The sequence below is a fragment of the Symphalangus syndactylus genome, chromosome 3 (genome assembly GCF_028878055.3).
Source record: "Symphalangus syndactylus isolate Jambi chromosome 3, NHGRI_mSymSyn1-v2.1_pri, whole genome shotgun sequence".
NCBI lineage: Eukaryota > Metazoa > Chordata > Mammalia > Primates > Hylobatidae > Symphalangus > Symphalangus syndactylus.
In genome coordinates, this window is record NC_072425.2 from 5409865 (window position 1) to 5422231 (window position 12367).

The following is a 12367-nucleotide window of genomic DNA, read 5'->3' on the forward strand; positions in this document are numbered from 1 at the left end:
CTTTTTCCCAATATAGGCCTCTTAGCGCTCAGAATGTCCAATTGCAGTTTCTACAGAAAGAGTGATTCAGAACGGCTCAATCAAACGTAAGGTTCAACTCTGTTAGTTGAATGCACAGAACAGAAAGAAGTTTCACAGAATGCTTCTGTGTAGTTTATATTTGAACATATTCTTTTTTCCACTATTACCCACTTAGCGCTACGAATGTCCAGTTGCATTTTCTACAGACAGAGTGTTTCAAAACTGCTCAATCAAAAGTATGGTTTAACTCTGTTAGCTGAATGCTCAGATCAGAAAGAAGTTTCACAGAATGCTTCTGTGTAGTTTATATTTGAATATATTCCTTTTTCCACTACTACGCTCTTAGCGCTCCAAATGTCCAGTTGCATTTTCTACAGAAAGAGTGTTCAGATCTGCTCAATCAAAAGTATGGTTTAACTCTGTTAGCTGAATGCACAGATCAGAAAGAAGTTTCACCGAATGATTCTGTGTAGTTTATATTTGAAGACATTCCTTTTTCCACTATTACCCTCTTAGCGCTCCGAATCTCCACTTGCATTTTCTACAAAAAGAGTGTTTCATAACTGCTCAATCAAAAATATGTTTTATCTCTGTTAACTGAATTTACAGATCAGAAATAAGTTTCACAGAATGCATATGTGTAATTTTTATTTGAAGATATTCTTTTTCCCAATGTAGGCCTCTTAGCGCTTAGCATGTCCAATAGCAGTTTCTACAGAAAGAGTGTTTCAGAACGGCTCAATCAAAAGTAAGGTTCAACTCTGTTAGTTGAATGCACAGAACAGGAAGAATTTTCACAGAATGCTACTGTGTAGTTTATATTTGAATATATTCCTTTTTCCACTATTACCCTCTTAGCGCTCCGAATGTCCACTTGCATTTTCTACAGAAAGAGTGTTCAGAACTGCGCAATCAAAACTAAGGTTCATCTCTTTTAGTTGAACAAACAGAACAGAAAGAAGTTTCACACAATGCTTCTGTGTAGTTTTTATTTGTAGACATTCTTTTTCCCAATATAGGCCTCTTAGCGCTCAGAATGTTAAATTGCAGTTTCTACAGAAAGAGTGATTCAGAAAGGCTCAATCAAACGTAAGGTTCAACTCTGTTAGTTAAATGCACAGAACAGAAAGAAGTTTCATACAATGCTTCTGTGTAGTTTATATTTGAATATATTCCTTTTTCCACTATTACCCACTTAGCGCTACGAATGTAAAGTTGCATTTTCTACAGACAGAGTGTTTCAAAACTGCTCAATCAAAAGTATGGTTTAACTCTGTTAGCTGAATGCTCAGATCAGAAAGAAGTTTCACAGAATGCTTCTGTGTAGTTTATATTTGAATATATTCCTTTTTCCACTACTACGCTCTTAGCGCTCCAAATGTCCAGTTGCATTTTCTACAGAAAGAGTGTTCAGATCTGCTCAATCAAAAGTATGGTTTAACTCTGTTAGCTGAATGCACAGATCAGAAAGAAGTTTCACCGAATGATTCTGTGTAGTTTATATTTGAAGACATTCCTTTTTCCACTATTACCCTCTTAGCGCTCCGAATCTCCACTTGCATTTTCTACAAAAAGAGTGTTTCATAACTGCTCAATCAAAAATATGTTTTATCTCTGTTAACTGAATTTACAGATCCGAAATAAGTTTCACAGAATGCATCTGTGTAGTTTTTATTTGAAGATATTCTTTTTCCCAATGTAGGCCTCTTAGCGCTTAGCATGTCCAATTGCAGTTTCTACAGAAAGAGTGTTTCAGAACGGCTCAATGAAAAGTAAGGTTCAACTCTGTTAGTTGAATGCACAGAACAGGAAGAATTTTCACAGAATGCTTCTGTGTAGTTTATATTTGAATATATTCCTTTTTCCACTATTACCCTCTTAGCGCTCCGAATGTCCACTTGCATTTTCTACAGAAAGAGTGTTCAGAACTGCGCAATCAAAACTAAGGTTCAACTCTTTTAGTTGAACAAACAGAACAGAAAGAAGTTTCACACAATGCTTCTGTGTAGTTTTTATTTGTAGACATTCTTTTTCCCAATATAGGCCTCTTAGCGCTCAGAATGACCAATTGCAGTTTCTACAGAAAGAGTGATTCAGAACGGCTCAATCAAACGTAAGGTTCAACTCTGTTAGTTAAATGCACAGAACAGAAAGAAGTTTCATACAATGCTTCTGTGTAGTTTATATTTGAACATATTCTTTTTTCCACTATTACCCACTTAGCGCTACGAATGTAAAGTTGCATTTTCTACAGACAGAGTGTTTCAAAACTGCTCAATCAAAAGTATGGTTTAACTCTGTTAGCTGAATGCTCAGATCAGAAAGAAGTTTCACAGAATGCTTCTGTGTAGTTTATATTTGAATATATTCCTTTTTCCACTACTACGCTCTTAGCGCTCCAAATGTCCAGTTGCATGTTCTACAGAAAGAATGTTCAGATCTGCTCAATCAAAAGTATGGTTTAACTCTGTTAGCTGAATGCACAGATCAGAAAGAAGTTTCACCGAATGATTCTGTGTAGTTTATATTTGAAGACATTCCTTTTTCCACTATTACCCCCTTAGCGCTCCGAATCTCCACTTGCATTTTCTACAAAAAGAGTGTTTCATAACTGCTCAATCAAAAATATGTTTTATCTCTGTTAACTGAATTTACAGATCAGAAATAAGTTTCACAGAATGCATCTGTGTAGTTTTTATTTGAAGATATTCTTTTTCCCAATGTAGGCCTCTTAGCGCTTAGCATGTCCAATTGCAGTTTCTACAGAAAGAGTGTTTCAGAACGGCTCAATCAAAAGTAAGGTTCAACTCTGTTAGTTGAATGCACAGAACAGGAAGAATTTTCACAGAATGCTACTGTGTAGTTTATATTTGAATATATTCCTTTTTCCACTATTACCCTCTTAGCGCTCCGAATGTCCACTTGCATTTTCTACAGAAAGAGTGTTCAGAACTGCGCAATCAAAACTAAGGTTCAACTCTTTTAGTTGAACAAACAGAACAGAAAGAAGTTTCACACAATGCTTCTGTGTAGTTTTTATTTGTAGACATTCTTTTTCCCAATATAGGCCTCTTAGCGCTCAGAATGTCCAATTGCAGTTTCTACAGAAAGAGTGATTCAGAACGGCTCAATCAAACGTAAGGTTCAACTCTGTTAGTTGAATGCACAGAACAGAAAGAAGTTTCACAGAATGCTTCTGTGTAGTTTATATTTGAACATATTCTTTTTTCCACTATTACCCACTTAGCGCTACGAATGTCCAGTTGCATTTTCTACAGACAGAGTGTTTCAAACCTGCTCAATCAAAAGTATGGTTTAACTCTGTTAGCTGAATGCTCAGATCAGAAAGAAGTTTCACAGAATGCTTCTGTGTAGTTTATATTTGAATATATACTTTTTCCACTACTACGCTCTTAGCGCTCCAAATGTCCAGTTGCATTTTCTACAGAAAGAGTGTTCAGATCTGCTCAATCAAAAGTATGGTTTAACTATGTTAGCTGAATGCACAGATCAGAAAGAAGTTTCACCGAATGATTCTGTGTAGTTTATATTTGAAGACATTCCTTTTTCCACTATTACCCTCTTAGCACTCCGAATCTCCACTTGCATTTTCTTCAAAAAGAGTGTTTCATAACTGCTCAATCAAAAATATGTTTTATCTCTGTTAACTGAATTTACAGATCAGAAGTAAGTTTCACAGAATGCATCTGTGTAGTTTTAATTTGAAGATATTCTTTTTCCCAATGTAGGCCTCCTAGCGCTTAGCATGTCCAATTGCAGTTTCTACAGAAAGAGTGTTTCAGAACGGCTCAATCAAAAGTAAGGTTCAACTCTGTTAGTTGAATGCACAGAACAGAAAGAATTTTCACAGAATGCTACTGTGTAGTTTATATTTGAATATATTCCTTTTTCCACTATTACCCTCTTAGCGCTCCGTATGTCCACTTGCATTTTCTACAGAAAGAGTGTTCAGAACTGCGCAATCAAAAGTATGGTTTAACTCTGTTAGCTTAATGAACATATCAGAAATAAGTTTCACACAATGCTTCTGTGTAGTTTTTATTTGAAGATATTATTTTTCCCAATAGAGGCCTCTTAGCGCTCAGAATGTCCAATTGCAGTTTCTACAGAAAGAGTGTTTCAGAAAGGCTCAATCAAAAGTAAGGTTCAACTCTGTTAGTTGAATGCACAGAACAGAAAGAAGTTTCATACAATGCTTCTGTGTAGTTTATATTTGAACATATTCTTTTTTCCACTATTACCCACTTAGCGCTACGAATGTCCAGTTGCATTTTCTACAGACAGAGTGTTTCAAAACTGCTCAATCAAAAGTATGGTTTAACTCTGTTAGCTGAATGCTCAGATCAGAAAGAAGTTTCACAGAATGCTTCTGTGTAGTTTATATTTGAATATATTCCTTTTTCAACTACTACTCTCTTAGCGCTTCAATTGTCCAGTTGCATTTTCTACAGAAAGAGTCTTCAGATCTGCTCAATCAAAAGTATGGTTTAACTCTGTTAGCTGAATGCACAGATCAGAAAGAAGTTTCACAGAATGATTCTGTGTAGTTTATATTTGGAGACATTCCTTTTTCCACTATTACCCTCTTAGCACTCCGAATCTCCACTTGCATTTTCTACAGAAAGAGTGTTTCAGAACGGCTCAATCAAAACTAAGGTTCAACTCTTTTAGTTGAACAAACAGAACAGAAAGAAGTTTCACACAATTCTTCTGTGTAGTTTTTATTTGTAGACATTCTTTTTCCAAATATAGGCCTCTTAGCGCTCAGAATGTCCAATTGCAGTTTCTACAGAAAGAGTGTTTCAGAACGGCTCAATCAAAAGTAAGGTTCAACTCTGTTAGTTGAATGCACAGATCAGAAAGAAGTTTCATACAATGCTTCTGTGTAGTTTATATTTGAACATATTCTTTTTTCCACTATTACCCACTTAGCGCTACGAATGTCCAGTTGCATTTTCTACAGACAGAGTGTTTCAAAACTGCTCAAACAAAAGTATGGTTTAACTCTGTTAGCTGAATGCTCAGATCAGAAAGAAGTTTCACAGAATGCTTCTGTGTAGTTTATATTTGAATATATTTCTTTTTCCACTACTACGCTCTTAGCGCTCCAAATGTCCAGTTGCATTTTCTACAGAAAGAGTGTTCAGATCTGCTCAATCAAAAGTATGGTTTAACTCTGTTAGCTGAATGCACAGATCAGAAAGATGTTTCACCGAATGATTCTGTGTAGTTTACATTTGAAGACATTCCTTTTTCCACTATTACCCTCTTAGCGCTCCGAATCTCCACTTGCATTTTCTACAAAAAGAGTGTTTCATAACTGCTCAATCAAAAATATGTTCTATCTCTGTTAACTGAATTTACAGATCAGAAATAAGTTTCACAGAATGCATCTGTGTAGTTTTTATTTGAAGATATTCTTTTTCCCAATGTAGGCCTCTTAGCGCTTAGCATGTCCAATTGCAGTTTCTACAGAAAGAGTGTTTCAGAACGGCTCAATCAAAAGTAAGGTTCAACTCTGTTAGTTGAATGCACAGAACAGGAAGAATTTTCACAGAATGCTTCCGTGTAGTTTATATTTGAATATATTCCTTTTTCCAGTATTACCCTCTTAGCGCTCCGAATGTCCACTTGCATTTTCTACAGAAAGAGTGTTCAGAACTGCGCAATCAAAACTAAGGTTCAACTCTTTTAGTTGAACAAACAGAACAGAAAGAAGTTTCACACAATGCTTCTGTGTAGTTTTTATTTGAAGATATTATTTTTCCCAATAGAGGCCTCTTAGCGCTCAGAATGTCCAACTGCAGTTTCTACAGAAAGAGTGTTTCAGAAAGGCTCAATCAAAAGTAAGGTTCAACTCTGTTAGTTGAATGCACAGAACAGAAAGAATTTTCACAGAATGCTACTGTGTAGTTTATATTTGAATATATTCCTTTTTCCACTATTACCCTCTTAGCGCTCCGAATGTCCACTTGCATTTTCTACAGAAAGAGTGTTCAGAACTGCGCAATCAAAAGTATGGTTTAACCCTGTTAGCTTAATGAACATATCAGAAATAAGTTTCACACAATGCTTCTGTGTAGTTTTTATTTGAAGATATTATTTTTCCCAATAGAGGCCTCTTAGCGCTCAGAATGTCCAATTGCAGTTTCTACAGAAAGAGTGTTTCAGAAAGGCTCAATCAAAAGTAAGGTTCAACTCTGTTAGTTCAATGCACAGAACAGAAAGAAGTTTCATACAATGCTTCTGTGTAGTTTATATTTGAACATATTCTTTTTTCCACTATTACCCACTTAGCGCTACGAATGTCCAGTTGCATTTTCTACAGACAGAGTGTTTCAAAACTGCTCAATCAAAAGTATGGTTTAACTCTGTTAGCTGAATGCTCAGATCAGAAAGAAGTTTCACAGAATGCTTCTGTGTAGTTTATATTGGAATATATTCCTTTTTCCACTACTACGCTCTTAGCGCTCCAAATGTCCAGTTGCATTTTCTACAGAAAGAGTGTTCAGATCTGCTCAATCAAAAGTATGGTTTAACTCTGTTAGCTGAATGCACAGATCAGAAAGACGTTTCACCGAATGATTCTGTGTAGTTTATATTTGAAGACATTCCTTTTTCCACTATTACCCTCTTAGCGCTCCGAATCTCCACTTGCATTTTCTACAAAAAGAGTTTTTCACAACTGCTCAATCAAAAATATGTTTTATCTCTGTTAACTGAATTTACAGATCAGAAATAAGTTTCACAGAATGCATCTGTGTAGTTTTTATTTGAAGATATTCTTTTTCCCAATGTAGGCCTCTTAGCGCTTAGCATGTCCAATTGCAGTTTCTACAGAAAGAGTGTTTCAGAACGGCTCAATCAAAAGTAAGGTTCAACTCTGTTAGTTGAATGCACAGAACAGGAAGAATTTTCACAGAATGCTACTGTGTAGTTTATATTTGAATATATTCCTTTTTCCACTATTACCCTCTTAGCGCTCCGAATGTCCACTTGCATTTTCTACAGAAAGAGTGTTCAGAACTGCGCAATCAAAACTAAGGTTCAACTCTTTTAGTTGAACAAACAGAACAGAAAGAAGTTTCACACAATGCTTCTGTGTAGTTTTTATTTGTAGACATTCCTTTTCCCAATATAGGCCTCTTAGCGCTCAGAATGTCCAATTGCAGTTTCTACAGAAAGAGTGATTCAGAACGGTCAATCAAACGTAAGGTTCAACTCTGTTAGTTGAATGCACAGAACAGAAAGAAGTTTCATACAATGCTTCTGTGTAGTTTATATTTGAACATATTCTTTTTTCCACTATTACCCACTTAGCGCTACGAATGTCCAGTTGCATTTTCTACAGACAGAGTGTTTCAAAACTGCTCAATCAAAAGTATGGTTTAACTCTGTTAGCTGAATGCTCAGATCAGAAAGAAGTTTCACAGAATGCTTCTGTGTAGTGTATATTTGGATATATTCCTTTTTCCACTACTACGCTCTTAGCGCTCCAAATGTCCAGTTGCATTTTCTACAGAAAGAGTGTTCAGATCTGCTCAATCAAAAGTATGGTTTAACTCTGTTAGCTGAATGCACAGATCAGAAAGAAGTTTCACCGAATGATTCTGTGTAGTTTATATTTGAAGACATTCCATTTTCCACTATTACCCTCTTAGCGCTCCGAATCTCCACTTGCATTTTCTTCAAAAAGAGTGTTTCATAACTGCTCAATCAAAAATATGTTTTATCTCTGTTAACTGAATTTACAGATCAGAAATAAGTTTCACAGAATGCATCTGTGTAGTTTCTATTTGAAGATATTCTTTTTCCCAATGTAGGCCTCTTAGCGCTTAGCATGTCCAATTGCAGTTTCTACAGAAAGAGTGTTTCAGAACGGCTCAATCAAAAGTAAGGTTCAACTCTGTTAGTTGAATGCACAGAACAGAAAGAATTTTCACAGAATGCTACTGTGTAGTTTATATTTGAATATATTCCTTTTTCCACTATTACCCTCTTAGCGCTCCGAATGTCCACTTGCATTTTCTACAGAAAGAGTGTTCAGAACTGCGCAATCAAAAGTATGGTTTAACTCTGTTAGCTTAATGAACATATCAGAAATAAGTTTCACACAATGCTTCTGTGTAGTTTTTATTTGAAGATATTATTTTTCCCAATAGAGGCCTCTTAGCGCTCAGAATGTCCAATTGCAGTTTCTACAGAAAGAGTGTTTCAGAAAGGCTCAATCAAAAGTAAGGTTCAACTCTGTTAGTTGAATGCACAGAACAGAAAGAAGTTTCATACAATGCTTCTGTGTAGTTTATATTTGAACATATTCTTTTTTCCACTATTACCCACTTAGCGCTACGAATGTCCAGTTGCATTTTCTACAGACAGAGTGTTTCAAAACTGCTCAATCAAAAGTATGGTTTAACTCTGTTAGCTGAATGTTCAGATCAGAAAGAAGTTTCACAGAATGCTTCTGTGTAGTTTATATTTGAATATATTCCTTTTTCAACTACTACTCTCTTAGCGCTCCAAATGTCCAGTTGCATTTTCTACAGAAAGAGTGTTCAGATCTGCTCAATCAAAAGTATGGTTTAACTCTGTTAGCTGAATGCACAGATCAGAAAGAAGTTTCACAGAATGATTCTGTGTAGTTTATATTTGGAGACATTCCTTTTTCCACTATTACCCTCTTAGCGCTCCGAATCTCCACTTGCATTTTCTACAGAAAGAGTGTTTCAGAACGGCTCAATCAAAACTAAGGTTCAACTCTTTTAGTTGAACAAACAGAACAGAAAGAAGTTTCATACAATTCTTCTGTGTAGTTTTTATTTGTAGACATTCTTTTTCCAAATATAGGCCTCTTAGCGCTCAGAATGTCCAATTGCAGTTTCTACAGAAAGAGTGTTTCAGAACGGCTCAATCAAAAGTAAGGTTCAACTCTGTTAGTTGAATGCACAGAACAGAAAGTAGTTTCATACAATGCTTCTGTGTAGTTTATATTTGAACATATTCTTTTTTCCACTATTACCCACTTAGCGCTACGAATGTCCAGTTGCATTTTCTACAGACAGAGTGTTTCACAACTGCTCAAACAAAAGTATGGTTTAACTCTGTTAGCTGAATGCTCAGATCAGAAAGAAGTTTCACAGAATGCTTCTGTGTAGTTTATATTTGATTATATTCCTTTTTCCACTACTACGCTCTTAGCACTCCAAATGTCCAGTTGCATTTTCTACAGAAAGAGTGTTCAGATCTGCTCAATCAAAAGTGTGGTTTAAATCTGTTAGCTGAATGCACAGATCAGAAAGAAGTTTCACCGAATGATTCTGTGTAGTTTATATTTGAAGACATTCCTTTTTCCACTATTACCCTCTTAGCGCTCCGAATCTCCACTTGCATTTTCTACAAAAAGAGTGTTTCATAACTGCTCAATCAAAAATATGTTTTATCTCTGTTAACTGAATTTACAGATCAGAAATAAGTTTCACAGAATGCATCTGTGTAGTTTTTATTTGAAGATATTCTTTTTCCCAATGTAGGCCTCTTAGCGCTTAGCATGTCCAATTGCAGTTTCTACAGAAAGAGTGTTTCAGAACGGCTCAATCAAAAGTAAGGTTCAACTCTGTTAGTTGAATGCACAGAACAGGAAGGATTTTCACAGAATGCTACTGTGTAGTTTATATTTGAATATATTCCTTTTTCCACTATTACCCTCTTAGCGCTCCGAATGTCCACTTGCATTTTCTACAGAAAGAGTGTTCAGAACTGCGCAATGAAAACTAATGTTCAACTCTTTTACTTGAACAAACAGAACAGAAAGAAGTTTCACACAATGCTTCTGTGTAGTTTTTATTTGTAGACATTCTTTTTCCCAATATAGGCCTCTTAGCGCTCAAAATGTCCAATTGCAGTTTCTACAGAAAGAGTGATTCAGAACGGCTCAATCAAACGTAAGGTTCAACTCTGTTAGTTAAATGCACAGAACAGAAAGAAGTTTCATACAATGCTTCTGTGTAGTTTATATTTGAACATATTCTTTTTTCCACTATTACCCACTTAGCGCTACGAATGTCCAGTTGCATTTTCTACAGACAGAGTGTTTCAAAACTGCTCAATCAAAAGTATGGTTTAACTCTGTTAGCTGAATGCTCAGATCAGAAAGAAGTTTCACAGAATGCTTCTGTGTAGTTTATATTTGAATATATTCCTTTTTCCACTACTACGCTCTTAGCGCTCCAAATGTCCAGCTGCATTTTCTACAGAAAGAATGTTCCGATCTGCTCAATCAAAAGTATGGTTTAACTCTGTTAGCTAAATGCACAGATCAGAAGGAAGTTTCACCGAATGATTCTGTGTAGTTTATATTTGAAGACATTCCTTTTTCCACTATTACCCTCTTAGCGCTCCGAATCTCCACTTGCATTTTCTACAGAAAGAGATTTTCACAACTGCTCAATCAAAAATATGTTTTATCTCTGTTAACTGAATTTACAGATCAGAAATAAGTTTCACAGAATGCATCTGTGTAGTTTTTATTTGAAGATATTTTTTTTCCCAATGTAGGCCTCTTAGCGCTTAGCATGTCCAATTGCAGTTTCTACAGAAAGAGTGTTTCAGAACGGCTCAATCAAAAGTAAGGTTCAACTCTGTTAGTTGAATGCACAGAACAGGAAGAATTTTCACAGAATGCTACTGTGTAGTTTATATTTGAATATATTCCTTTTTCCACTATTACCCTCTTAGCGCTCCGAATGTCCACTTGCATTTTCTACAGAAAGAGTGTTCAGAACTGCGAAATCAAAACTAAGGTTCAACTCTTTTAGTTGAACAAACAGAACAGAAAGAAGTTTCACACAATTCTTCTGTGTAGTTTTTATTTGTAGACATTCTTTTTCCCAATATAGGCCTCTTAGCGCTCAGAATGTCCAATTGCAGTTTCTACAGAAAGAGTGATTCAGAACGGCTCAATCAAACGTAAGGTTCAACTCTGTTAGTTGAATGCACAGAACAGAAAGAAGTTTCACAGAATTCTTCTGTGTAGTTTATATTTGAACATATTCTTTTTTCCACTATTACCCACTTAGCGCTACGAATGTCCAGTTGCATTTTCTACAGACAGAGTGTTTCAAAACTGCTCAATCAAAAGTATGGTTTAACTCTGTTAGCTGAATGCTCAGATCAGAAAGAAGTTTCACAGAATGCTTCTGTGTAGTGTATATTTGGATATATTCCTTTTTCCACTACTACGCTCTTAGCGCTCCAAATGTCCAGTTGCATTTTCTACAGAAAGAGTGTTCAGATCTGCTCAATCAAAAGTATGGTTTAACTCTGTTAGCTGAATGCACAGATCAGAAAGAAGTTTCACCGAATGATTCTGTGTAGTTTATATTTGAAGACATTCCATTTTCCACTATTACCCTCTTAGCGCTCCGAATCTCCACTTGCATTTTCTTCAAAAAGAGTGTTTCATAACTGCTCAATCAAAAATATGTTTTATCTCTGTTAACTGAATTTACAGATCAGAAATAAGTTTCACAGAATGCATCTGTGTAGTTTCTATTTGAAGATATTCTTTTTCCCAATGTAGGCCTCTTAGCGCTTAGCATGTCCAATTGCAGTTTCTACAGAAAGAGTGTTTCAGAACGGCTCAATCAAAAGTAAGGTTCAACTCTGTTAGTTGAATGCACAGAACAGAAAGAATTTTCACAGAATGCTACTGTGTAGTTTATATTTGAATATATTCCTTTTTCCACTATTACCCTCTTAGCGCTCCGAATGTCCACTTGCATTTTCTACAGAAAGAGTGTTCAGAACTGCGCAATCAAAAGTATGGTTTAACTCTGTTAGCTTAATGAACATATCAGAAATAAGTTTCACACAATGCTTCTGTGTAGTTTTTATTTGAAGATATTATTTTTCCCAATAGAGGCCTCTTAGCGCTCAGAATGTCCAATTGCAGTTTCTACAGAAAGAGTGTTTCAGAAAGGCTCAATCAAAAGTAAGGTTCAACTCTGTTAGTTGAATGCACAGAACAGAAAGAAGTTTCATACAATGCTTCTGTGTAGTTTATATTTGAACATATTCTTTTTTCCACTATTACCCACTTAGCGCTACGAATGTCCAGTTGCATTTTCTACAGACAGAGTGTTTCAAAACTGCTCAATCAAAAGTATGGTTTAACTCTGTTAGCTGAATGTTCAGATCAGAAAGAAGTTTCACAGAATGCTTCTGTGTAGTTTATATTTGAATATATTCCTTTTTCAACTACTACTCTCTTAGCGCTCCAAATGTCCAGTTGCATTTTCTACAGAAAGAGTGTTCAGATCTGCTCAAT